The following is a 27,775-nucleotide window of genomic DNA, read 5'->3' as shown; positions in this document are numbered from 1 at the left end:
ATGGACATGGTCAGCAACAATACTCAGGTAGGCTTTGGCGTTGCAACGATGCTCAATTGGTACCAAGGGGCCCAAAGAGTGCCAAGAAAATATTCCCCACACCATGACACCACCACCACCAGCCTGAACCGTTGATACAAGGCAGGATGGATCCATGCTTTCATGTTGTTGACGCCAAATTCTGACCCTACCATCCGAATGTCGCAGCAGAAATCGAGACTCATCAGACCAGGCAACGTTTTTCCAATTTTCAATTGTCCAATTTCGATGAGCTTGTGCAAATTGTAGCCTCAGTTTCCTGTTCTTAGCTGAAAGGAGTGGCACCCGGTGTGGTCTTCTGCTGCTGTAGCCCATCTGCCTCAAAGTTCGACGTACTGTGCGTTCAGAGATGCTCTTCTGGCTACCTTGGTTGTAACGGGTGGCTATTTGAGTCACTGTTGCCTTTCTATCAACTCGAACCAGTCTGGCCATTCTCCTCTGACCTCTGGCATCAACAACGCATTTCCGCCCACAGAACTGCCGCTCACTGGATGTTTTTTCTTTTTCGGACCATTCTCTGTAAACCCTAGAGATGGTTGTGTGTGAAAATCCCAGTAGATCAGCAGTTTCTGAAATACTCAGACCAGCCCTTCTGGCACCAACAACCATGCCACGTTCAAAGGCACTCAAATCACCTTTCTTCCCCATACTGATACTCGGTTTGAACTGCAGGAGATTGTCTTGACCATGTCTACATGCCTAAATGCACTGAGTTGCCGCCATGTGATTGGCTGTTTAGAAATTAAGTGTTAACGAGCAGTTGGACAGGTGTACCTAATAAAGTGGCCGGTGAGTGTAGCATGGCATGCAGCACTCGGCGGTGTGTCCTCACGAGGCTAATAGGGAATATATTATGTGACTTGTAAACTGATTGAATTGAATGAACTGCTGAACTAGAAACACATCACAAAGGTCTAGTACAGTCAGACGTATATTGTTTTGTAGGGTCTGAGCATATTTAGCTGTGCCCTTTAGGGTAAGTTCACACTGAGTTTTTTGGCAGTGGATTTTGACGTGGAATCCAGCTCCCATTGAAGTCAATGGGAGCCGTTCGCTTCTTTTTACCGCTACTAGGTAGCGGAAAAAAGAAGCAACACAACCATTCTTGTCCGCAGAATCTGTCGCGGCGTCCGTGGTGCGATACTCCCCTCCCAACTAGACCCATTCATTTGGGCGGAATGCCGTGATTGGATGCCGATACAGAGTATGCACTGCAATGGCATCCAGTCGGCATCCAGTGTTGGGCGAGTAGTATTCGATCAAATACCTCGCTGGCATAGGAATGCGTGTAATCGGCTGAACACCAAAGGGTTAAACACTTTGAATATTCTCATGCACATTTACACGCATTCCTATGTCGGCGAGATAGTCTATCGAATATTACTCGCTCAACACTATTTGTAAAATAAATGTAAATTTCATTTCAGTTCCCCTGGCGGTCGCTTGCTTTACGTAGCCAAATGGCAGTTTTTCAAATGAATTAAAATTTTATTTGAATATCGTTTATTTATTTGAATATAATGGAACAGTATTTTCATCTGCAATGTATGGCGCGCATCAGGAAACCACATCCTATACAAGACTGAGGCCCCACGTTGCAGAAACGCAGCTTTTTTTTTGTTGCAGATTTTGCTGTGTTTTTTTTTTACATCTCAATACTGACCATTGCTTTCTCTTTCATGCATGCACACAGCAATAATATATAGGATTAGAATGTGTCTACTTGTAAGGCTCCATTCCCACGGAGTAACGCGCCGCACATTCAGACACGTATACAGGTTGCAGAGTTTGAGCGCTCAAAACAGATCCCATTCACTTCAATGTGTGCCGGCTCACACGCGCTACACATTGAAATCAATGGGTTAAAAAGCCTCCCATTGATTTCAATGTGTAGCGCCCGTAAGCCGGCACCCATTGAAGTGAATGGGATCTGTTTTGAGCGCTCACACTCTGACACGTGTATACTAGAGATGAGCGAACACTAAAATGTCCGAGGTTTGAAATCCGATTCGAACAGCCGCTCACTGTTTGACTGTTCGAACAGATTTCGAACCCCATTATAGTCTATGGGGGGAAATGCTCGTTTCAGGGGTACGCAACATTCGATAAAAATTATACTTACCAAGTCCATGAGTGACGGTCGGGCTGGATTCTCCTTGAAGTCTTCTCCCGGTGCAGTGTCCCCGCGTCTTCTTCCGGCTGGAATTCACTCTGCCTAGGCATCGGGGCCTAGGCAGAGCCGACTGCGCATGCGAGGGCATGCCCGCGCATGCGCAGTCGGCTCTGCCTAAGCCGGATGCCTAGGCAGAGTGAATTCCAGCCGGAAGACGCCACGGGGACGCTGCACGAAGAAGACTTCTAAAGGTAAGAGCAGAACCAGCGTTGACTGTCAGAATGTATAGCATTCGGCCAATCAACGCTGGTTCTGCATCGAACCTTAAACTTCGAACAGCGAGTAGTGTTCGATCGAGTACGAGTATTTCGAATACTGTAGTATTCAATCGAACACCTACTCGATTGAACACTACTCGCTCATCTCTAGTGTATACGTGTCTGAATGCGTGGCGCGTTACTCCGTGGGAACGGAGCCTACGAGAAGTATCCAATTAATAGCTCATAGACATTCATCCACTAACAGAAAACAATTATCTTAATTATATTTTTTTTCTTACCATCTCAGATAATAACATTTTGGAAAGAGTACAGGTGCAGATTTAATAATGCAGGTGAAAGATAATCTCCTTTGTACCGGGCATATTAATAAGTCCTGCAATAACAAAGATTACAATTCTCAGTTCCTAAGTTAATTTCCTAGGGAGAGCGCGAATGCTTTTATCACATTTCATGTTGTGGACTGAACTAACAAAGCCAAAGAGAAAAAAAAACACACATAGCTAAAATGATATTGAGTTATGGAAGCTCATACTGATATACAGAGTCGCAGAAAGGTATTTAAGGCCAGAAGCCATGGCACAAAGTTTTCATGTTCGTTAAATGGCTGGATTCATTTGTTCTCTCCACTACATAAAACTGGATGAACAATCTTAAAAAAAGTGACTCTTTTAGGTCCATTGCAGGTAAAACAAGTACAAGTTTACAAGTTTTCGAGAAATTTGGTTGCTGTTTTGCTATAGGAACTACCTTTGCTATGCTAGGCTAAGGCTCCACGGGACGTCTCGCAGCAAAACAGCGCTACGGGAAAAAACGCGGCGGCAAAGCTTCGTGGTTCTTCCCACAGCGCTTTAGACCAAAAGTTTGGGTAGTTTTTCTCCGTGGACTCTGTTACCTATGGGGAAACCATCAGCTTTTCCGTTGGTATAATTGACATGCTGTGATTTCCAAAAATGAGCCGGTTCTGGAAATTGTTATGGTGGTTTTTACTGCAAAGTTATGGGATTCGCTAGAATTCCATCCACGTTGCCCTTACTGTAAAACGCTGCAATTTTTCCCGCGGCGTTTCCATCCCGTGGGCCCCGGTCTTAAAGACACAGCTCTGTAAGACTGTTACGTTAAGTGTTATGTTAAGTCTTGTGCCTGTGTATCCAGAACATGACCAGGGCAGATTTGTAGCCACTGAAAGTAAACAATGAAAATTCCCATTGAATGACAGCAAGTATGTCTGGTATAGTTGTGATGAGCAATTGTGGTATCATGACAAGCTTACTAGACTTGCAATGCTAATGAAATTATACTAAGCCTGTATATTCAAAAGCAACGATCCCTCTGATCTCTGTGAGATCAATGAGATAAACATTGATCCCAGCATACAAAGAGAAAGTCTGACAGGGAATCCATTTTTGTTCCCATCGCTAAGAATCTCTGAGGGGATCATGCCTAGTGTAGGCAGATAGCTAATGCTTCTTCTTCAAAAAAAAACACAGCTTTCTGGTCATATTCTTCATTTTGCAGGGCACAGCCTGGTAAACCCTTAGGGTAAGTTCGCACAGAGTTTTTTGGTCTGGAACCTGAGGCGGAGACCGCCTCAGGTTCATGACCAAAATACGAGTAGCCGCGACTGAATGGGCCTAGTTGGGAGGAGGTAGTGTCAGGAATTGCGAGGCGAATCGGCCTGAAGAATGAGCACCTCGCTTCTTTTTTCCGGGAGCCGGAACAAACGGTTCCCAGAAAAAAAGAACTGACCGGCTCCCATTGATTTCAATGGGAGCCGTCTTTTTGGTCAGGATGTTGAGGCAGATACCTAATTTACCCTTAGGCTGCATTCACACGGAGTAACACGCCACTCATTCTGACACGTAAACACTAGAGATGAGCGAACAGTAAAATGTTCGAGGTTCGATATTCGTTTCGAGTAGCCCCTCAATATTCGACTACTCAAATCGAATTTTGAACCCTATTATAGTCTATGGGGGGGAAATGCTTGTTTCAGGGGTAGGCAACATTCGATCAAATTATACTTACCAAGTCCACGAGTGAGGGTCGGGCTGGATCCTCCGAGAAGTCTTCGCCTTGCAGCGTCCCCGTGGCATCTTCCGGCTCTGAATTCACTCTGCCAGGCATCGGGCCTGGGCAGAGCCGACTGCGCATTCCTGCACTACAAGCGGACATGCGCAGTCGGCTCTGCCCAGGCCCGATGCCTGGCAGAGTGAATGAACAGCTGGAAGACGGTAAGCTGTATGGAGAAGACTTCTAAAGGTAGGAGAAGAACCAGCGTTGATTGGCCGACTGTATAGCATTCGGCCAATCAATGCTGGTTCTGCATCGAACTCTTAGGCTGCATTCACACAGAGTAACGCCAGGCGTCATTTGTGTGTAATTTGTGTGTCTTTTACGGCCGTCATAAAACGTTTACATAGAGTTCTATAGGAAAAGACGGCCGTAATTTACTGCCGTCATTTACGGCCGTCATCACAATGACGGCCGTAAATGACGGCCGTAAATGACGGGCGTCTTTTATTATAGAACTCTATGTAAACGTTTTATGACGGCCGTAAAAGACACACAAATTACACACAAATGACGCCTGGCGTTACTCTGTGTGAATGCAGCCTTACATTTGAATAGCGAGTGGTACTCGATTGAGTACAAGTATTTCGAATACTGTAGTATTCGATCAAATACCTACTCGATCGAGTACTACTCGCTCATCTCTAGTAAACACGTGTCAGAGTGAGTACAGTAAAACAGAATCCCATTGACTTCAATGGGATAGGTCTTACGCATGCTACCCATTGAACTCAATGGGAGGCTTTTTTTTTTACCTATTGCTTTCAATGTGATACGCGTGTATTGAAGTCAATGGGATTCTGCTTTACTGTGCTCACTCTGACACGTGTTTACGTGTCAGAATGAGCGACGCGTTACTCCGTGTCAATGCAGCCTTAGTCTGAGCTCCCACCTTGTGAAAAAACTGATTTCTTTTCTTGTTTTTTTGAGCCAAACCCAGGAGTGGTTACAAAACGTTAATACAAAGGAACGAGTGATTATGAAGATAATCTTGTTTCCCTTAGTCCTAACAGCGGCACAATGTGGGGTATTTCTGCCCCTGTGTGCTGGTAGGACAGGCGGATATTTAATTAGCCAATCAAATGCGTGGCAGGCCCTATAAGAGGGCACAAGAACCTCCCCTCTGCGTGTAAATACAAAAGTACCTCCATTACATTTATATACAGTTTTATACATAAGATATGATTCCCAGGGTGGGAAATCTTGTGCCGCTGTTAGGACTAAGGGAAACAAGATTATCTTCATAATCACTCGTTCCCTGTCGTCCTCAACAGCGGCACAATGTGGGGATATAGCAAGCAGGTCCCCAAGATGGGTGGGACAAACCCATGACCGAACTTAAACTGGTCTGGGCAAAGGCAGTGGAATCTGCCACTTGGTCCTTCAGGCGGTAATGCCGAATGAAGGTGGATTCAGATGCCCAAGAGGCAGCTGCATATATTTGGTCCACAGACAAAGCACTTCTTTCTGCCCGTGAAGTGGATACTGCCCTGGTTGAATGGGCATGAAGGAAAGATGGAGCCGACAGCCCTTGGGCGGTATAGGCGACTCTAATAGTCTCGGTAACCCACCGGGATATTGTAGCTTTGGCGGCTTTGGCGCCCTTGTTTTTCCCCGTGTAGCTGACCAACAGGTTTTCAGTCCACCTAAAGGGGCGAGTGCGCTGCAAGTAGATCTGCAGGCATCTAACCACATCCAGCTTGTGCCATCTTTCTTCTTCAGCAGAAGAAGGGAACGGAAAAAATACTGGAAGGGAAATCAGTTGGTTCCTGTTTACAGCAGATGGCACCTTGGGACGAAACCCAGGGAGGAACCTAAGCTGTACATGGTCAGAGAAAAAGGTGGTATATGGCTCCTCAGCGGACAAAGCTTGTAGTTCACTAACGCGTTTGGCAGGTGTGACTGCCAATAGCAGCGCCATTTTGCCGGTTAGCGACTTGAGGGAGACCTCTTCCAGAGGTTCAAATGGCTGGCCACATAGGGCGTTCAGGACCGGAATAAGGTCCCATTGGTGGACAGGGGTGTTTACCACCGGTCTCAGCCTAGTTGCCCCTTTAATAAAGGTGCTCACTAAAGGATCCTGAGACAAACGCCTCCCCAGATAGGCGGACAGGGCCGCTACGTGTACCTTGAGTGTGGCCGCAGCAAGACCTCTGTCTAGTCCGTCTTGAAGGAAGTCCAGGATCGCCTCCGTAGGGGGATCGGTGGAGTCCACTTGATGCTGCAGACACCAGGCATTAAAGATGTTACCTATTCGACGGTAGTTCCTGTTAGTCGAATCTGCTCTGGCGCTGGATAGGGTCTTCAAGACGGCTTGTGACAGTCCTCTATTTCTCAATAGGGACTGGTCAACCTCCAGGCTGTCAGGTTGAGTCTCCTCAGATCCTGGCATCTCAGCTCTCCTTGGGTTACCACGTCTGGGAGTGGGGGAAGCCTCCAATATATGCCCTGACTCATTTGTATGAGCTGAGCAAACCAAGCCCTTTTTGGCCAGAACGGGATTATGGCTATTCCCGAGGCTTGGTCCTGTCTTATTTTTATCAATACCTTCGGTATGATTGGAATTGGAGGGAATATGTAAAACAGCCTGAACCTCCATGGGATGGACAGGGCATCCACCGCCAAGGGATTGTCCTCCTGGTACAGAGAGCAGAAGGTCCCTACCTTGGCGTTGAGTCGGGTAGCCATAAGATCGACCTCCGGGAGACCCCATCTCTGGACGATCTGTTGAAATACGTCTGGATTGAGAGACCATTCTCCTGATACGGTAATACCCTGACTCAGCTGATCCGCTACTATGTTCAGGGAGCCCTTTATGTGAACAGCGGATAACTGGACCAGATTCTTCTCCGCCTAGGCAAATATGAGATTCGTCTCTCTCAGCAAGGTTGGTGACCTGGTGCCCCCTTGTTTGTTTATATAGACTACCACCGTCATATTGTCTGACCGGTTTTTGACAGACTTGCCTTTCAATTCTGGGGCAAAGTGTACTAGGGCCAGGTACACTGCTCTGAGTTCCTTGAGATTGGATGACCCCAGCTCCGGACATCTCCATCGTCCTTGTACAGTTTTGTCATGACAATGGGCTCCCCATCCCCACTGGGATGCATCTGTTGTCAACAGGGTCCAGACTGTCGGGACCGTGGACCTTCCGTCTTTCAGGTGTATCCACCATCTGAGGGAAAGACGGGTAGCGGGAGAAAGGCAGATCTTCTTGTGCAATCCCCGTGGAGACCTGTTCCAGGTTCTCAACACTTCCATCTGCAGGGGACGCAAATGCCATAAAGCCCAAGGCACCGCCCTGGCCGAGGATGACATCAGGCCCAGGACTCTCATGGCGGTCCGGATGGTTACCTGCCGAGTGCGCAATAGGAATCGTGCACTGGCTTGGATCCTTTCCTTCCTTGGACTGGAGAGGAAGATCTGCATCGCTTCTGAATCCACTATAAATCCGAGGAATTTTCTTCGGGTGGATGGAACGATTTCGGACTTCTCCCAATTGATAATCCTAACTCCTGTAGGAAGTTGATGGCAAGGTTGAGCTGCTGGAGGAGAGCAGCAGGAGACTGAGCTTTCAGTAGCCAGTCGTCTAGATAAGGGACGATGAAAAGACCCTGAAGTCTGAGGGCCGCGGCGACCGGAGAAATCACCTTGGTGAATACCAGTGGGGCGGATGTGATGCCGAATGGCAGAGCTGTGAACTGATAGTGCTCCCTGTGGCCGGCCATAGCGACGGCAATCCTGAGGAACTTCCTGTGGAAATGAGCAATGGGGACATGTAGATAGGCGTCCTTCAAATCGAGGGTAACCATCACCTCTCCTGGCTGAAGAAACACAGCCACGGAATCCACGGTTTCCATTCGAAATGACCTCTTCCTGATAAACCGATTGAGGTACCTCAGATCTATTATCATCCTCCAGCCCCCGGTGAACTTGGGGACCAGAAAGATGGGGGAGTAGACTCCCAGACCGAGGTCTGAGGCTGGTACCTTCTCCAGGGCGCCCTTGGTAACATATTCGGCAACCAAGGCTTCTAGACTGGCCTGCTGAGAAGGTGGAAGAGTTTGGGTGGAAACGAACCGATCTGGAGGTGGAAGATGAAAGTCGATGTGATACCCGTGTTGTATGATCTTCAACACCCATGGGTCTTGGATATGGGTGAACCATGCTCTGGAAAAGGAGGAAAGACGTCCTCCCACAGGAAGGGGGGCCACAGGGAGCTGCCCCACGTCAAAACTCAGGCTTCTTCTTGGTGTCCTCCTTGGAAGCGCCACGACCAGCTCCCCTAGGGCGATATCTAAAACGCCGTTGTTGGGAAGGGCGTCTATAATTAGAGGAAGAACCTCTGCCTCTAGGGGGAGCACGTCTGCCCCTGGATGCTTGAGGTAGGGACCTTCCCCTACCTTCAGCTAATCCCTCCATAATGGCGTCTAAGCTTTGGCCAGACAGCCTTCCCGGCTCAAAGGGGAGAGCACAGAGTGCTGCTTTAGACGCAAAATCTGCCCGCCAAGGCTTTAGCCAAAGGGGTCTACGGGCAGCGGTAGATAACGCCATAGATTTGGCGGAGATTTTAAATTGATGGCAGGAGGATTCCGCCAAATAATCTGCAGCCCTATGAACTCTTTTCATAGAGGCCAGAATCTCATCTCTGTCTACGCCCAAGTCTATATCCCGCTCCAAGGCGGCTAAGCGGTTGCGCAAAGTCACCAACCATAGAGGAGGCTATGGCCACAGAGGCTTGCGCGGAGGAAGCTGAGTAGACCTTCTTCAGAACGGAGTCCGCCCTACGATCCAGAGGGTCCTGAAGATTTGAACCATCTTCCAAGGGCACCAGGGTTCTGCGGGACAGCTTTGCTACGGCCAAATCCACCTTCGGGGGAGGCCCCCAGGAATCCCACTGGGTAGTGTTAATAGGAAACAAGCTCTTGAAGATCCTGGAAAGCGAATGTCCTTTCTCTGGCTGTTTCCACTGCTGCACCATAAGGTCGGTCAGCGTGGCGTCCGCATGGAAGGCAATATGTCCCCCAGAGGCAGACGTGGAGGCTTCCCCGTCAACATCTCGGCCCACTGTAGACCGGATGGACTTCAGCAGCCTGCCCGTTTGTTCATAATGGAACGCAGTTCTGCTGGAATAACTGAGTCGTCCTCGGAGGAATCATCCTCTGCCACCCGTAGGTGTTACAAGGGGGGGGTAGAGACGAGGAACGGAGCTCAGAGCATGGTCTCCTGGTGAGCTGAGACAAGGTGCAATGGATCCCTTTGAGGGAATCATCCTGCAAAACAAAAAGGAGAGTACAAGCAAGGGAAAAACTATTTACCCAAGCGATGCCCAAACTCACCATCTCCTTGACCCATGCATCATATCTCTGGGAGAGGGCTCCACAGGTGGAGGACCTCTGCACCCGCGACCACGGGCCCACTCATAGCCTGAAAATAGGCAAGTTATAGGACCAGTAGTACCCCGCAGGGCACAACCTTTCAAGCCGCTACCTACCATCAGGGAGCGGTGTGTCGCAATCGGAGCAGGAAAGATGTTTCCTCTTGGAAGAGGTTTTCCTCCTACCATCCCCAGGAGGGGTAGTAGAGGATGACATATCCAGGTCCTGTAGACCGGACAGAGAGGTGACTTGGCGCCCAACGTGCGACTCGAACCCACGACCTTGAGATTAAGAGTCTCATGCTCTACCGACTGAGCTAGCCGGGCTGGCGCTGTGAACAGGATCTGAACCTGTGCGGGGAGACCCCATTGGATTTCGAGTCCAAAACCTTAACCACTCGGCCATCACAGCCGGTTCCCAATAAAGTTTGCAAACTGGAAAGAGTTCAAGATCAATGAACACCACAATCGCACGCCTTCAGCAGATACTGCAGGAAGGTCTCTGACACCAGGCCAGCCAGCCTCTTAATTCTGGCCGGCTGGAAATGGGCGGAGCCACAATCAAAGCAGGTGAGACAACCTGCCCAGACAACTAACCCTGTAATCAGGGGTCTGCAAAGATATACATTCCCCCCCACCAAGAGGCCCTTGACACGGGCACTTACCCCCACATCTCCCCGTCTTTTCCGGCCTTTAATAAGGCCTGAATCTTCCCTGAGTGAGCGGCCGCCAGCGCCAGGCCGTTGCCATGGCGCTATGATACTTCCGGCGAAACCGGAAGTGCGCGCTTACAGCGGCCGGCGGGGAACAGGATACACAACAGTGTGGTTCCACCCGCCGGCAGTCCGCGCGGCCACCAGAGGCGGCATGCGGAGTCCCCGGACTCTCACCAAAATGTCAGGTAAGTCACAAGGAGCAGGGGAAGCGGAGGAGAGGGGGGGCAGGGGGGATAGAGGGGGGTAGCCACACATGGCTAACAAGCACCTTCTCCCCGCAGGGCACAGAAGGTGACAAGAAGAAAACAACCGCTCAGGAGGTGAGTGATCCCGCTGAGCTTCTCAAAGAGGACACAAGTCCTCCCACCTGTCCTCTGTCCACACAGGACAGAAAAAAACACGCAGAGGGGAGGTTCTTGTGCCCTCTTATAGGGCCTGCCACGCATTTGATTGGCTAATTAAATATCCGCCTGTCCTACCAGCACACAGGGGCAGAAATACCCCACATTGTGCCGCTGTTGAGGACGACAGGGAAACTCAATTTATTCTTGGCTTTGACTCAAGAAAAATCTGCAAAACAATGTATTGTCCTTGTCCATAACTGCTGCTCCACATATCAACGATGGTGTGCACCTTTCCCAAGAGTGACATCTCCAAGGAACAGGCCGCATTCAACAACACTATGCTTCTAAGTTCATCTGCAATTTCTGAACATGGAATATTTCAGATGTTGCTGTGGATTTGTGATGCAATTTTTGGCCGTGCGGTTTTCACAGGTAATGTGCATTTATTTCACGTCTCACCTGTAAAGAATGAAAAGTTCTCACGTTGTGGAGTTGTCACTCAGGATAAATACATACTAGAGAGCGGCACTAGTCACATCAGTGGAAAGGGCAGAGGGAACATCTACGGACACAGATCATTATACAGACTAGGCTCTTACAAGGATTTTAAGTGTAACCAGTCACGCCGCAACTGAGAGACACGAGTGACCATTCCTGACCTTGCTTTCTCCTTCATTCTGACAGTGTGCATATACAGTTGCAAGACACCTAAGAGTATGTATATTCCACATGCCTACAGGGAATAAGAGGAGATCCACCCACTATGAACACTGACCCATAATTGCCGGATGGTCATTCCAGCCCTACATGTTTATGTCTGAGACGGCTGATGTTCTTTCTAAGATACGAAGTGCACAGCGGTTCACTGTCAGTGTGCACTTAATGCAGAAAATGTATGATGTATAAAAAAGCATTAAACAGAAAGGAATACATTGCATACAGTTTCCTAGTAACATGTTTTCTTAATTCGTATATGATCTACTTTGAAGATCCCCTGTATCTGTTCTGCAGAGTTGGAAAATTGCCCGTACAAAGTCTTTTGTCTACCCGACCATTTGCACTTTCTCCCGTCTAGTTTGTGCCCTCTCACAAGCTGTTACTACACAATAGGAAAAATAAATAATTTAAACTAGATTTTAGCATTTTGCAAAAAGTGGAAAAATATCAATATGGTGGCTGGTTAGCACTGCAGTCTTACAGCGCTGGCGTCCTGTGTTCGAATCTCACCAGGAACAACATCTGCAAGGAGTTTGTATGTTCTCCCCGTGTTTGCATGGATTTCCTCCCTTTCTACAAAGACATACTGATAGGGGGGGGGGGAGTACATTGTCATCCCTATATGGGGCTCACAATCTAAATTAAAACAATAAAAATATATCGATATTTAATCAGAACAAAGTTCTGTGTATTTCATACTGGTGTCTAGCTTTAGAAACGCAGAAAAAAAAACTGCAGAAAAAAAGGTGTTAGGAAAGCATCATTTTTTTTCACAGCGTTTTTTGTTGTTTTTTTGGGCCGGGGCCCCACAGGACGGAAACACCGTGATTTGGGGGGGAAATCATGGCATTTTACAATAAGTGCAAAATGGATGGGATTATAGTAATTCCCATACCCACTTTGCAGTAAAAACGGCAATCGCAGCATGTCAATTATATCTACGGAAACGCTGGCGGTTTTCCCATAGATAACAGAAAGTCTGCGGAGGAAAACTCTGCAAACTTTCTGATTAAAGCGCTGCGGGAAGAACCACAATGCGTTGCTGCCGCGTTTTTTCCCGCACGCTTTATTGGCAGCAGATCATTTTATGCACTGTGTGGATGGGATTAGCCAGAATAGTGGCAGGTACTGTAAAACGCTGCGTCTTCACAATATGGGGCTTTACTGTAGGTTACAGATGACTGTGCTGCAAACAGCTCACCGTGAATTAAAAGTACAGACTGCACCCAGGGGACATGGGGATGTTCCCATTAAATGAATAGGAGCCACGGAAGCACAGGCCACAAAATAGGACAGGGATGACGACATGTTGGCCCACTACCAGTGCATGCTACCAGTCATAAACAGTAGCTCTCTCCACCGGTTCAGGCAGAACAGGGTTAAATTAACAACAAAAAACTTGGGCAAAGTATGTCTGATGAATATTTTGTCCAAACAATGACGGTTCCCCTTACCATCCCCATTGTCTCTACAACATTGTGTTGGTTTGTATAGATAGATGAATATAAATGAGCCCATCTCCTCCCATTTATACTCCATGTCTTTGCATCTCTTCTTCTCATCAATGGGAACAGGCCGTTAGTAGCAGCTTATGAAAATTCCCTTTATTTCTTATCTCAAAGCAACGAAAAACACTGCGGAAGGAAATGTCATGCTTTTTTGCTGTGTTTTTGTTGCTACATTTTGCTACGTTGTGTCTTATAGTCTTAACTTATTGTGCAACAGTAGTAAAACTTACTAAATGTAACCAAAATCCTGTAGAATAAAAAGAACATAATATTAATACTGCATGGTGACTATAACAATAAATCCCAAAGACCATTAACCAGATTGATTGATTGTGTGCACCAAGCCCTAGGCCTCTTGCAGACAACCATGGCTGTAATCCGTGTGCTATCTGTGTATTTCACGTATAGCACACTGACCCATTCATTTCTATGGGCCTTTACACATGACTGTAAATTACATGGTCACGTGTGTAGGCCAAGAGTCCAGGCCGCAACACATAGAACAGGTCCCAGTCCTCTCCTATTTTACTGCTCTTGCTTCCATGAATCCTATTCATTTTTTTAAAGGGGCCACAGGACAGCTGTTTCAATGTTCTTGCATCTCATCAGCTTGGCGCAGAGAGAACATCGAAACAGCTGTCCTTGGCTGAGAGACTACCTGGTAAAATCCCAACATCATTGCAAACAAAGGCCTCTGAGAAGGTCGGTATGATGTTAAAGGGAGCGCCCTCTATTGGTTTGCTTGACTGAGACTCTTCTTGTCTTCCTAATTACATTATGAAAGATAGACTTGCACCTTCTCAGTCAGCGCCCTCTATTGGTGTGCATTCTTGAGGCACTGGCTTCCTAATTACATCATGAAAGCCAGATTTGCATATTCTTCCCATGGTCCCTTGCACAGTGGAGCGCTCATGGCTTAATAAGACTCCACACACCTAAATGGTGGTCTCTCCCTATGGAGTGACGATATCCCCTCAATTTTCAACTATAGAGGGATGTGGAGTGTCTACAAACTAAGGCCGAGGCCATGGTGGAAAAATGTTTTACGGTCACAGCAAAGTGGCGAATCTCATCCACACCTTGAGAAAATATACAAGCTATGGACACACTGCAATTATCAAAACCATCTCAGTTTTGGAAATCGCTGCCTGGCAGTTATACCTACGAAAACACCAGCAGTTTCCTTATAGGTATAATTGAAACAAAGTCCGCAGAGGAAACCTCTGATCTCTGTCCCGCTACGTGGGGTCTTAAACTAAAGGGGTTTCTGGGACTTATTCATTGAAGAACTATCCTGGAGATACCACCAATTAAAGATTAGCAGGGGTCCAACACCCAGGAACCCAGTGGATCAGCTGCTTGAAGTGGTGACAATAGTTTCCACTTCCCAGTCCATGTGATGTCACATACATGTAAGTGAATGGGCTGAGATTTGATACATACCTGTTATACTAATGTAAGGAGCTGCACTTGGAGAGTAGTGAAGGCCACAGAGTCACTCAAGTGCCAAGGCCTGTACAAACAGCTGATCGTTGCTCGTCCCAGATGTCGGACCCCCTGACAATCTTCAATTAATGACTTATCCTAATAATAGGTAATCAATTATTAATAGGGTTGAGCCGATCTTGAAATTTCTGATCCGATTTCTGATCATTTTCCATTCGAACCTGATCCTGTTCCCAATTCCGATCCCAATGCAAGTCAATGGGATTTTTTTATAATCGAAGATCGGATTTTAAAAACGATCCTATTCACTACACATTATGTAGTCCAAAAATTATTCTTTTTTAGACTCCATGCTGTGTAGTGATTTAAAAAAATCCCCCCTGTTCTCCGCTTACCTGCACAGATCTGTTGCCGCTCCCAGTTTTTCTTGGTCCGGTCCGGTCAGGTCTTGGTCTCTCCTTCACAGGCCTTCAGGGCGCCGCCACCTCCCTAGGCTAGTGTTAGAGATGATGGGAGTGGAGTAGGCGGGGCTTATTGTGGCTTAGGAGAGTGTGGGCGGGGAGACGTGAGTGCATCACTCACATCTCCCCTCCCAGTACCCTCCCACACTCTCCTAAGCCACAAGCCCCGCCTTTTCCCATCATCTCTATGATACTAGTCTAGGTAGGCGGGGGGGCGCAGGGCGCTCTGAAGGCATGTGAAGGAGAGAGGACCGGACCAGAAGAGGGCAGTGACAGCCACAGCGGCAGCACTTCTGTGCAGGTAAGTTGAGCGAAGTTCGCAAGTAGAACTTGTAGAGTCGATGTACAGTAGTATCTATCTACTCGCGAACTTGCCTCGTTGTCCTCACAGCAGCGCAGCACACAGTGATTTACCGCAGCTTGCCACTCTTCTGCTTCATCCCCGTTTTACCATATATTCAGCTGAGTATACGGTAAAAGAGGGACGAAGCAGAAGAGTGGCAAGCTGCGGTAAATCCATAGGAATGAATGGACGCAGCCGGCACGCAGGGGGCAGGGGTGAACCTGGGCTTTCTGCCGCCTGAAGCGGCGTCAGAAAACCACCCCCGGAGGGGCGGAGCTGAGGGGGTGGGGTCACAAGAAAAGGGGCGGGCTGAGTGGAAGGGGTGGGGCTGATCGGAAAGGGGGCGTGGCCGAGCGGAGCACGCAGCTTTCGTAGGCAGAGAGCCGGCAGGGAGAGGACCTGCTCTCTGCCTGAGTGTGAGGGGCGGCCGCTGGAGCAACACTGCGTCCAGCAGGGCCGCCCCAATACACCGCTCGCTTCCCGTGTCGGGCTGCCGACACGGTGACGCTAAGCCAGTCCAGGACAGCTTGTCCTGGACTGGCTTAGGTCAGCAAAAATGCCGCCTTCCCGAGGCCCTGGCATAGCGCCGCCTGAAGCGGTCGCTTCAGGTCGCCTCATGGGAGGTGCAGCGCTGGCAGGGGGTTAAGTGGCCAGCCGCTTCCATTCATTCCTATGGGTTCTAAGCTTTTCCCACAATGATTGGCCAGTAGCCAAGCATTGTGGGAAATAACCTCTGATCTCGATCCTGCCCAAAATGATCGTGAAATTTACTCAATTACCGATCGGAATCTGAACATTTCCGGTCCCGATCGTTCAACCCTAATTATTAACTTATTCTTAGCATTAGATAAAGTGAAGCATAATGTAAGGCCCAGTACTGATAACCTAAAAAAAACAAATAAAATAGGAAGATATTACCTAAAAAGACAAAAATAAAGATTCTATAATAGTAAGGAATCCAGAAGAAAATTCCAAGCATGAGAACTTTTCTGCACTTTTACTTCAAATCAAACCATTCAAGTTGTTTAACATAATGAGAAATACATTAGGGGTAAATGACTTGGCTAATGATTTCTTCCAGTGCCTTGTAAAATTACTATGAAGAATTCTGAATAAGGATTTTGTAATTTTCACTGAAGTAGCCTGGAAGATAAAGCCAATCACTTTCATCCCAGTAGGAAAGAAATATTTGAGTACGGTGATAAAAATAGCTACAAGCAGGGTAGGAAAATAGGAATGTAAGAATGTAGTGATTGCCTTGGTTGCAGCAATTTCTCAAGACAGACATGTCACAGTTTTTTTTCTTGGTAAAGATAAGTGGATATTGGGAGTTTAGATGTCAACCGTTCTCAAAAATGACTCATAACAAGTTTAGCAACTAAGATTGCGATACATTATTCTGTAAGTGAAAGGCTTTTAGTCAATTTGAATACGTCATTCTACGGTTAAAGGGGTATTCTCATCACACAATATTATGGCATAATATTGTGGCTATGATACGCCTTAAAGGGAATCTGTCACCAGGTTTGGGGCCCATAAATCAGCAGCCGATCCTAAGGGTAGGTTCATACAGGGTTCAGGTCAGGTTCCGGACCAAAAACCGGGTAGCCGCGACTGAAAGCCAGTGCACTGCACCGGCATCCAGTCACGCACTCCGCTCCGGATTTGGCTCAATGAATAGGCCTAGTCCAGAGGAAGGAGTGTCTTCAGGCCGAATCGCAGGGCGAAATGGCCTGAAGAATGAGCATCTCGCTGGAAAAAAACGGCTCCTGGAACAATGACTTGAGCTGCTCCCATTGATTTTAATGGGAGGCCTCAAAATCCTGACCAAAAATCCCCGTGTGAACTTACCCTTAGGTTGCAAGGGTTTACGACTCCATGCCTGGTAACCCTAGTGTTAGGAACCTAATGTAATATAATGCACAGTTAGTCCTGGGCAACCAGACTCCCCTGCCCACCGAGCACCAAGCGTCCAACGCTCTCCAAGCCGGAGCGGAACCAGGCCCCAGAGGTCTTCACCAGAGCTCCTGATGGTGGAGATGGACTGGTAAATTCTGTTAGGCAGAGCGTAGATATTTACATCTGGAGGTGACTGTGCTCTTCATGGCCAACCATAACACCAAAGAGTTATGCCAGGCTGTAGATTATCTGGGGTACAAACCTGAAGGCAATTATCATGTAAACTGCCTATACCGTCACTAGAGTTGAGCCGATCTTGAGATTTCAGGATCGTTTTTAAAATCCGATTTTCAATATTTTTCCAGCCGATCCCGATCGTGAAATTTGCTTGAATGCTGATCAGGATCCGATCTTTCCTGATCCCGATTTCTCAACTCTAGTTATTTTATGTTTATGGAGTGGGGTTGAGCCGATCTTGAGAGTTCAGGATCGTTTTTAAAATCTGATTTTTGGTCATTTTCCAGATGATCCCGATTGCTCAACCCTAACCGTCACCTGTACAGCCAACCTACCACAGGCCCTATGATCAATCATGGCCCCTTTATGTTCAAGATGCTCAGACAGGGCATTGGGTCCAGAACCTTCCCATTTGTTATGAGTCCAGCAATGGTGTTCCTCCAGCTCCTGGTTCATTTACAAGTTAGATGATGGATTTCTAGATTTTGGCTTTGTTCACATAATTTATTTTACGAAAAATGTTATTTTTGAGTTACTTTGGTGTTTCATCTTGCTTGTTGTATTGATAGTGTGTGGTATGTGATTAATTAAAGGGATTCTACCATTAAAAAACTTTTTTCTGTGGATAACACGTCGGAATAGCCTTTAGAAAGGCTATTCGTCTCCTACCTTTAGATGGGATCTCTGCCGCGCCATTCCTTAGTAATACCGTTTTTTACCGGTATGTAAATTAGTTCTCTGGCAGCGCTGGGGACGGGCCCCAGCGCAGGATCCTGTTCTCGGGCAGCGATGGGGACGCCCTCATCGCATTTTCAGTGCTGGGGCCTGCCTCCATCGCTGCTAGAGAACTAATTTACATACCGGTAAAAAATGGTACTACTAGTTAACGGCGCGGCGGAGATCCCATCTAAAGGTAGGAGACGAATAGCCTTTCTAAAGGCTATTCCGACGTGTTAGCCACAGAAAAAAGTTTTTTAATGGTAGAATCCCTTTAATGTTTGTACAGTTGTATGTGGTATATCAGTTTTGACTGTATATAAGCTGTATACTAGTGGGATGTTGGCGTTTGTGCGGGTGTATTAAAACACAGGAAGTAGTCAGTAGAGATTCCGGATAGACAGTCCCACCACTCCAGTTCTTCCATGCTGAGTGGGGTCTAGAGGGATGGGTGAGAAAGGCATCTACTGTTCCAGGTCACCATCAAATGCACTGCCCTGAATTCTGGTGTAGGTGTGCAGGATGATAAAGCTTGAATCACCAGCTGTACATTATCCGTATCCATCTGAATAGAAGAATGTATCATCCTCCATTTAATGCTCAGAATGCCAAAGGAACGCTCCACATACCACCTCGATCTTGTGAGAGGGTAACTGAAGATTTGCCTCCGATCCTCCAAACAGCCATCAAATGAGTGAACAGTCCAAAGCTCTTTGTCTGCCGTGATCAGAAATTGAGTTTCTATGTAGATCCTGGAAGTTGTCTTGGTACTGAAAGGGCAAGCTGGTTTGACTGAAGCCATCACCCATTCTGGAAGCCCTGAATATGGCAGTGTCAATGAAACTTCCATAAGCCCCAATATCCACCATTATAAACACACAGTTGCTGTCAACGAAGGCTGACAACACCGCTGACAAATATTCTTTATAATTGTAGTAAAGGAACCCTGATTGAGACAACTTGTTAACAGGAATGTGTTTGCCCTCCAAGGCACCTTAACAAGTTAGAAAGTGGACGGTGTTATAGAAGCCATCAGCAATGTTAACCCAGTCTTCAGACTTGAGCTGGGGAATCACCACGGCTTCTGAAAATTCTTCCTTCAGCCTCCAGGAGGTCCCTTGCATCGCACTAAATAGCAAAAGTGATGTTCTGATATATTCAATGGCGTGATGTGGGACGTACGGGCCCCCCTGGAGGGCTGAAGGGGGAGATAACTTGGCCCTGGGCAGGGAATTGGTTAATAAATAAGGGCCTTTATCTGCAGGATTATTCCAGCAGGTAACGGCCAATATAAAAAACAAAAAAACAAAGCAAGGGGCCAACCATTCTCCCTAAGGTCATAGGCCATAGCTGATACAGCCTCTTTCTACATATATATTTATATAGAGAGTTATACTTAGATGTGTATATAAATTTATTACATACCTTACTTTTCAAATACTGAGACATCCTATGTCTTGTTTCTTTATTATGTTTCCCCTGAAGCTATGTGGGAGGTTAGCTTCTAATTTAGTCTATTTTTATTCCGTCTTACAGTTTGGGCAGAGAAAATTGGATATTGTCATGTGCATCTCTTAATGCATTTGTCATTTCTTCCTTTTAGTTTCTTCCTTTTTTCCCTTTGATACATCACAGTGACATCTTCTGAAGGTAAAAAGCAAGAATAGCCGTCGAACCACTCAACAATATCAAACCTATGTCAATTACTATAACATAGCAGTGAGGGCCAGGTCATATATTACTCTTTTGTTCCATAATGGTTTTAAAACAAGAAATACTGATGTCCTCTATTTCCAAGAATCTTATGGTACATCCATTAGAAAGCCATAATGGTTTGACCCTATATTTTCATTTAAGATATTGGTAACTTTTTATGACCAATTTTTTAATTTTTTTTGGTGGGCAGACAAAATATAAGGTACCTACACTATATTCATTCAGTTGCATACATTCATTTTTAGCATTAGACATGTATGTAGTCGTCTTCTAGAAACATCCTAATCCTTGGTGCACATTTGCGTTTGGCAATCCGTTCGGGGGGTCCGTATGGGGACTGCAACTGTGTGAAGTGAAAGCACACAAATCTCCATAGACTATGATGGGGCCCGTGTGTTTGCCGTGAGATCTCCCCAGGGAACATGCAGACAGGCAAGTACTGGACTATCTACTTTCCTGTCCGCATGACTCGTGCAGAGATCTCGTGGCAAGCACACGGACCTCATTATAGTCTATGGGGTCCGTGTGCTTTCACTGCATGCTGCTTGCCAATGTGTTCAGTAGTACATTCATGCGGACTCCCTGAATGGATTACCAAACGCAGATGTGAACAAGGGGTAAGGTTAGAGACAAACATTGCAAAAACCTTTTTATTGCATTTTGGTATTCTCAGCTAAGGCTCCGCATATTGAAGTGCAGCTAAAAAAAACATTTACCGTATATACTCGAGTATAAGCCGAATTTTTCAGCACAGTTTTTGTGCTGAAAAAGCCCCCCTCGGCTTATGCTTGAGTCAGCAAAAAAAAAAAAAAGTTTTATTTTTTTTTAGGAGGTGGGGAACAGGGGTCTATGACCAGCTACAATATCAATGTATAGAATCTCCCATGAAATAGTAAAAAAAAAAAAAAAAAAGGATTTAAAAAAAATAAAAAAATAAAAGTTGTAAATCCCTCCTTTCTCTAGAATACATATAAAAGTAGAAAATGACTGTGACACACATACACATTAGGTATCCCTGTGTCTGACAGTGCCCGGTCTATTGAATATAGGGGATCTGCAGTGTTCCTGTTCCATTGGGAAGGGGTTAATAGGAGCACCGCAAATCCCCTATGTTTCGCCAGGCTGAATTCCAAGTGGGGGAAAAAAAAACAGTCCTCAAGCTCAGGGAAGGGGCAGACAGACAACCAAAACACCCCCTCCCCTTCCCCAGCATCTACTGCACCCAAAAACTCCGACCATTTTAATTTTTGAAATTTTCCAGTAGCTACTGCATTCCCCCCCCCCCCCTCCCCTCCCTCGGCTTATACTTGAGTCAATAAGTTTTCCCAGGTTTTTTGTGGTAAAATTAGGGTCCTCGGCTTATATTCGGATCGGCTTATACTTGAGTATATACGGTAGCTTCTCTCTTTTTCCATTTTCTGCCCCTATGATACCTACATGGAGTATTTCCCCAACTATAATTGATCTGCTGAGATTTTCAAAAACATGGGTGTTTTTGAAAACCCAGCTTTTCCGCTGCAGATTTTTTTTCTGCAATGTGTGGAAGATATCCAGAATCCTATCCACTTTGCGATTCTGTTTTCTCAACATTGCACAGAATTTCCGCAATTTTGGGAGTTTTACTGCATTTTTCCTCACCCAGCAGATGTCAATGGGTAAAAAAAAAAAAGTTAAATTAACATGCTACATTTATCAAAACTGCACACTGCTGCATTGCCTCATTGTTTTTTTCTTAATTTGTGTGTGAAAATCCCATCCCATCCCCTGGGACTTTACAAGGCAGCGTTTTTTCTGCTGTTTTTCTGCAGTGGTCAAAATAGCGGTGTTGGCGCAACGTCTGGCTTTAGTCAAGGGGAAAAAATATTTATCCCCAGTAGGAAGTGTTTGACTAATAGCAAACACAGCAGAAAGCCAGTTTATGAACTCTATTTTCTGCTCCATTTCCTTTTTTAGTAATTGGTGATGGGATTTGACTGTTACTGCTAGTAATATTTAAGAATGATTTTTCAAGTTATAACGCAGGTTTATTTAATTCATTTTTTTCCAAACAAAAAATGGGAATAGATTCACAAAAGTTGAATAAATGTAGGTTTGGGTTTTTTTTTTTTGCAAAAGGACACCCAGAAACTGTAAAAAAAAAAAAAAAAAAAACTAAATTATCATCCAGTTGACCATATTTTTCAATTCAATTTAGAAAAAATATAGCTATGTATACAAGCCAATTGTAAATGAGGAGCAGCGATGCACCTCCCATGAGGCGACCTGAAGCGACCGCTTCAGGCGGTGCTATGCCAGGGCCCCGGGGAGGGCGGCATCTTTGCTGACCTAAGCCAGTCCATGACAAGCTGTCCTGGACTGGCTTAGGGTCACCGTCACTGAGCGGTGGATTGGGGAGGCTGCTGGAGCAGCGCTGCTCCAACCGCCGCCCCTCACGCTCAGGGAGAGAGCAGGTCCTCTCCCTGCCTGCTCTCTGCCTGCTAAAGATGCTCGCTCTGCTCGGAAGTGCTAATCTTGTTATCACAGCAGGGGGGAACCTGCTAGATTTGAAGCAAGTCAAACTTCAAAGGAGATATGGTTTTAGGACAATATTTCCCCAGGAAAATATGCTACAGTCACCCCGATAAATTCCTCAGGTACACAAAGCAAAGATGCACATTTCCGGTCCCAACATTCTGCTGTTGAAAGCCACAGAAAGGTCCAGACACTGAACTCATTACCCAAAGGGGTTTGGGGTGTCATCCTTGGAGCCTACACATCTGGTTGGTATTATTATTTCTTTTCTATCTTTGAATTCCATTTTATTTTATGTATTGTATTGTACTGTAAGTGTATCTGCTTGCCAACCACTGACGTATATTTCTGTATATATTAAGTGGCTAGTACCGACCCATTCAGCATTAATAAATACATAAAATTTAGAAAGCTTGTTTCATATTATCCTATAATCATGTCTGCATGATTCGTGCGGGCAGTGCGCGGCAAGCACACCGACCCCATTATAGTCTATGGGGTCCGTGTGCTTTACAGCACAGCCCTTGCAATTGCGTTTTTATTCGGGGGTCTTCATGTAGACTCTCCCTGGACAGAATACAAAAGTAGATGTGAACAGGACATTAGTGGAAATGGGCAAATCGTGGCGTTTTACAGTACAAGCAATGCCCACCTTGCGTTAAAAACCGCCGAGCGGACGTGCCGCAATTTCCAAAACCGGCACGGTTATGGAAATCGCAGCATGTCAATTATACCTACGGAAATGCTGGTGGTTTCCCCATAGATATAATTGTAACAGAAAGTCTGCAGAGGAAAACTCTGCGAACTTTCTGTTTAAAGCGCTGCGTGAAGAACCGCGATGTGTTGCCACCACGGTTTTTCCCGCATCGTTTATTGCTGCGGGACGTCCTGTGGGGCCTTAGCCTTAGAAGTACAATTTATTCAGCAAAACCAAGACCTGTTATAATTCTGTAAATGAAAATCAAAAATTGGATGCAGTAGCAAAGGCTTAAAAGTACGTCATTACATAAGGAGTACAGTATGGGGGTATATTGTCTATTTTTAAATAATAGTTATGATTTCATAATTACTTCTCACTTTTTCATATGTTTTGAGAGCGGTGTGATTCTCACTAAGCCATAGCCATCTACAATAGAAGCAGGTGGCATCAATTACATGATTCATTAGCATACTTTCTCAGGATGAACAATATGATTTAGACATAATGATGTGTTTACATTGCTGAAAATGACACTAAGTACCGAATATCTCAAGCAAAATTTACATTAGAATAATTAGAAGTGTTGTAATAAATTAAACAGGGGAACAACTAAAGGATCACAGGCTCTGGTACAAAAGCCTAAAGCTACAGCTCCCCTGTACACACAACTTTCCCCCTACGCCCAAACAGCAGCACAAGATGGGGTATTCCTGCCCCTGTGTACTGTTAGGACAGGTGGAACTTTTATTAAACTAACAAGTTGCCCTCCCATAAAGGCCCAGGAGACCTCCCCCTCCCTGTGTTTTTTTCTGTCCTGTTACCAGGACAGGTGGAGGGAGAGGTCTCCTCTCCCATCTGAATTGGGTGGGCCTCCGCTCCCCCTTGGGACTTACCTGGGGGTAGTGGGGGTCACCTTCTTAGGAAGTGCAGCTTCTGGTCCCGCGTCGTCGGCACCATTCTGCGCTCCGGCGCCGTTCCCAGCCGCCTAGGAACATAGTTTCCTTTGGGCGGAGGGGGGAACCTGCCGGCGCCTCTGTTGTTCCGGCCGCGGACACTGTGTGTGCGCCGCGGCCTTCCGGCTCTACCGCGCAGGCGCGGGAGCCGCTTTGCGCATGTGCGCGGATCCCGTTTCGTGGCCAGTACCGCGCATGCGCGGCCCTCCGTCCGGCGCATGCGTACCAGTGAGCCGAGGCGCCGGACGGAGATTTTTTTTAATTACGGGTAGGGGCTTGTGAGGGGAAAGGTTTTCCCCACCTAGGGAAGCCAGAAAGGCTTCTTTTTTTGGCTAGGATTGCCCAGTGTGCCCCCTGAGTTATTTAATTAGGCTGAGGTGGTTGGGGGCGTGGTCTAGGTTAGCCCCGCCCCCTCCGCCCTATTTAAAGCTGCTGGCCCAATTTAGTTTGCCTGTCAGCTCTTGCTAACAGGTTGCTACTGCTTGGGCAACCAGAAGGCAGCTAAGCAAACCTTTGTGAAAGGATTTCTGAAAAGATTAAGGTGATGTATTCCCCCTAGTGGGGCCTCAGGGTAAAGCTCAAGTTAAGGTAAGAGATTAATTGATTATATATCTCTCCTTAGATGTCGTCTTCCTCCTCTGTACCTGAAAACCCTAAGAGGAAGGCTACCGCCAAGCGACACCACCTAGCCTGCATTAAGTGCGAGGTGCCCCTTCCGGACGGCTATGCATACCAGTGCTGCCGTGGGTGCCGTGGGCCCCCGTCAGAGGACACGTCCGTCCGAGATGTTGTTGGCTGGGTGAGGGAGTTTGTGGAGGAGTCAATGAGGGAGATGAAAGTTTCTATCTCCCAATTATCAAAGAAACCTCGTTTGGAGTCATCCCCTCCTTCTCTCCCCCCTATGGAAACTCTACAGATCCTAGATGAGATCTCCTCTGAAGAGGACATCTTGGAACCAGTTAAACCGGTCTTTGCTGTAGAGAGGATGCCCAAATTGCTAAAAATTGTACGGGCCAAGGAAGTGGGAGAGCCTACTGAGGAGACTCCATCTACCTCCCTTAAGTCTTTCCAGGCCAACTCGGAAATGGTTAAGAGGATGGAAGCGGAATGGAGGTTTCCGGAACGTCCATTTAACGCTTCCAGGCGTTTCAGGGCACTGTTTCCCCTAGCAGAAGCCCAGTCCAGCTCTTGGGGCCCTCCGCCTAAGGTAGATATAGCGGTCTCTAAACTATCTAAGCGCACCGTGGTACCAGCGGAGGATGGTTCGAACCTCCAGGATGTGATGGACCGCAGGGCGGAGGGGTCCCTTAGGCGCATCTATGCCTCCTCTGCAGCGCAGGCCTCAGTAGGCATTGCGGCCAGTGAGGTAGTCACCAGGCTACGGGCTGAAGTCTCAAACCTCGAGAGAGACATCGACTCAGGGGTCCACAGAGACGATCTGCTGACAGCCATGACAAGTATTACTCTAATGTCTGACTACCTCTCTGAGGCGGCTTTCTACCAGGTCAAGCTGGCAGCTAGGGCTATGGCGTTGTCAACTGCCGCGAGGCGTCCCCTCTGGCTCAAGCCCTGGAGGGCAGACAATGCCTCAAAGTTTAATTTGTGCGCCTTACCATTTGAGCCGGGCAGATTATTCGGTAGTGAGCTCGACCGCATAATGGAAGGGCTGGCCGACTCGAAGGGCAAAAGCCTCCCCCAGTCTGCAGGGGCTAGGCAACGGTCCTTTCGGGGCTATGCGGCCTCCAGAGGCATGTCAAGAGGCCAATTTCGGAGGCGCCCAGGCGGCCAATCAAGAGGCGGTCGAGGTTCCGCCCGTGGTGGTGAAAAGAGATCCACCTTCTGACTATCACCATCCCCTCGCCTGCAGAGCCGCAGTGGGGGGTCGCCTCTCTTTACATCTAGCCGCCTGGCATCAATACATCCAAGACCCATGGGTTCTCCAGCTTATACAGGATGGCTACAGAATAAGCTTTCTTTCCCCCCCTCCAGACAAATACAGGAGGACCCGCCCTCTTCAGGGCACCAAGCAGCTTCATCTTCAGAGATCCGTGTGGGAGTATGTGGACAAGGCTGCATTGGAACCAGTCCCTCTAGACGAGCAGGGTCAAGGCGTCTACTCGCCCGTGTTTTTGGTGCCAAAGTCGACCGGAGGGTGGCGCATGATTATCGACCTAAGGTATGTAAATCAATTCATCCGCAAGGTCCGGTTCCGGATGGAGACCATAAGGTCGGTTCTCCCGTTTTTGCAGCCAGGAGACCTATTCGTCACCTTGGATCTGAGGGACGCATACCTCCACATTCCCATCTATGCTCCACACAGGAAGTATTTAAGAATTGCCATACATCTAGACGGAAGATTACATCACTTCCAGTTTACGGCTCTCCCGTTCGGTATATCTTCGGCCTCCCACACCTTCACAAAGGTAGTGGCTCCGGTCGTAGCCGCCCTGCGCCTCCAGGGGATATTTATTGTCCCGTATTTAGACGACTGGCTATTAAAAGCCCAGTCAAGGGAGACTCTCGCCACACAGTTGGGTACCACAGTGGCATTCATAAGCAAGCTGGGCTGGCTAGTAAACTGGCAGAAGTCAGTAGTGGTTCCATCAACCCGGATTCAGTTCCTGGGCTTCAATTTGGATTCTCTCAGTATGACGATCTCCCTGCCCTCTCCTCGAAAGGAGAAGATTGGTCGTGCGGTCCACCACCTATCCCGAACCAGGAAGGTTACAATCAGGACAGCTATGAAGGTCCTAGGACTTATGTCCGCGGCCATCGAGGCAGTTCCCTGGGCACTGTGGCATATGCGCCCTTTACAGCTCGAGATCCTGAGAGAATGGAACCACAGTCCTTCTGGACTTCAGAAGCCTATCCAGTTATCCATCAGTACCCGTAGATCACTGGAATGGTGGTCCCAACTCAGAGACGGGAGGTCCACGGTCCAGACTTCCTGGACCCTGTTGACCACAGATGCCTCCCTCACAGGTTGGGGAGCGCATCTGGGGGAGACCCTGATAAGAGGAACCTGGAGCCAAGAGGAGAGGACTCGCTCCTCCAACTGGCGAGAGCTTACCGCAATATATCTGGCACTTCGGAAGCTGACTCCCCATGTGCAGGGGAAGGCGGTCAGAGTGAGAACAGACAATATAACGGCCGTGCAGTATGTCAACAAACAGGGAGGCACCAGGTCTCCCTCCCTGATGCGGGTGACCAACCAGATCTTTTCCTGGGCAGAAAGGAACTTATCCAGGTTGTCAGCGGTGCACATCAAGGGCCATCTCAATGTCCTGGCGGATCAGCTAAGCAGGGGCCTAGTAACAACGGCCGAGTGGTCTCTGAGCCAGGAAGTCTTCCAACAACTCACCAGGATGTGGGGTCTCCCCGAGGTGGATCTGATGGCCACCCAACACAACGCCAAGGTGGGAGTCTTTTGCTCCCTGTATCGGGACGGCAATCCCTTGGCGATCAATGCCCTGTCAATACCCTGGAGCTTCAAACTAGTATACGTTTTTCCTCCGATTCCGATGATTCCCAGGGTATTGGCAAAACTCAGGCAGGACCAGACGTCGGCCATTGTCATCATGCCGTTCTGGCCGAAAAGGGCATGGTTTACCCACCTCATGTTAATGA

The 27,775-nt window shown here is 47.3% G+C and overlaps 1 non-coding gene across 1 annotated transcript; it reads right to left on the bottom strand.

Moving 5' to 3' along the window:
- Positions 1-10,210: 10,210 nt before the first annotated feature.
- TRNAS-CGA (transfer RNA serine (anticodon CGA)) lies at positions 10,211-10,292 on the bottom strand. The gene has a single exon. It is a non-coding gene; the product is annotated as a tRNA-Ser (tRNA).
- Positions 10,293-27,775: the final 17,483 nt, after the last annotated feature.

The sequence above is a fragment of the Leptodactylus fuscus genome, chromosome 11 (genome assembly GCF_031893055.1).
Source record: "Leptodactylus fuscus isolate aLepFus1 chromosome 11, aLepFus1.hap2, whole genome shotgun sequence".
NCBI classification, from domain to species: Eukaryota; Metazoa; Chordata; class Amphibia; order Anura; family Leptodactylidae; genus Leptodactylus; species Leptodactylus fuscus.
The sequence above is the reverse complement of the archived record's forward strand: the minus strand, read 5'-3'. Positions and strand labels throughout refer to the sequence as shown.